We start from the raw sequence: 862 nt of genomic DNA, 5'->3' as shown, positions 1-862 counted from the left end.
GTCTAGTGGTATGATTCTTCCTGGGGGTGCACGAAGTCCTGGGTTCGACTCCCAGAACAGTCTGTCAATAACATAGCCGAAAACTGGGTGATGTTGCAGGTTTCCCAAAACGAGGGCGACCGCAATCTAGGCCACTGTAACTCACGGCTATCGTTTTGCGGGTTTAGCAACCAGAACTCGGTGCATCTCATCTGTCGATTCGCCAGCCAGGAGCCACAACAATAAGTACAACCCACATCGAGATCCGTGATAGAAATTTTGGCACCCACGCGGGGGGTGGTGGGAAATCCTAGCACGCCCTTGCTAAGCACTTTACCCAAACCGTGAAAGGTCGGAGTCCAGGGGAAGCGGTAGCAAGGTCGGATCTGGGGGGTCACAATATTTGTGACGACATTACCGTCACGATTCCCACTCCTGCCACTGTCCCCGATCGTACCACCACATCTTTACTGCAAGATGAAGGGCGAGTTACCGCGGTTTCGTAGCTCAGTCGGCAGAGCGTGTGGCTGTTAACCACAAAGTCGCAGGTTCGATCCCTGCCGATACCGATTGCACATCAACAGCGTTCCAACTCATCCTCTTCGTCGTTCCGTTAGTTTGGTCCTCTTCGTCGTTCCGTTAGTTTGGTCCACAGCTGCCGGTTCGACCCGCACAGACAGAGGGATAGCACCAACAACCGACCAGAACTGGAATGCCGTGGTTCCAGCCCCACTCCTGCCAAAAACCCCCCAGCGTGCAATTGCGCTCTACCTACCCAGCCTTCCTGATTCCGGACCCGTTAACCGCACAAAAGCTCTCGAAGAGCCCGCCCTGGGGCTTACGAAGTCAGCTTAGCCCTGGCGGAAGCGACCGTAGCAATGAA

The 862-nt window shown here is 54.9% G+C and overlaps 1 non-coding gene across 1 annotated transcript; it reads left to right on the top strand.

Moving 5' to 3' along the window:
- Window positions 1-475: 475 nt before the first annotated feature.
- Window positions 476-548, top strand: GNI_222680. The gene has a single exon. It is a non-coding gene; the product is annotated as a tRNA-Asn (tRNA).
- Window positions 549-862: the final 314 nt, after the last annotated feature.

The sequence above is a fragment of the Gregarina niphandrodes genome (assembly GCF_000223845.1).
Source record: "Gregarina niphandrodes unplaced genomic scaffold scaffold00193, whole genome shotgun sequence".
NCBI lineage: Eukaryota > Apicomplexa > Conoidasida > Eugregarinorida > Gregarinidae > Gregarina > Gregarina niphandrodes.
This window is presented reverse-complemented; position numbering and strand designations above follow the sequence as displayed.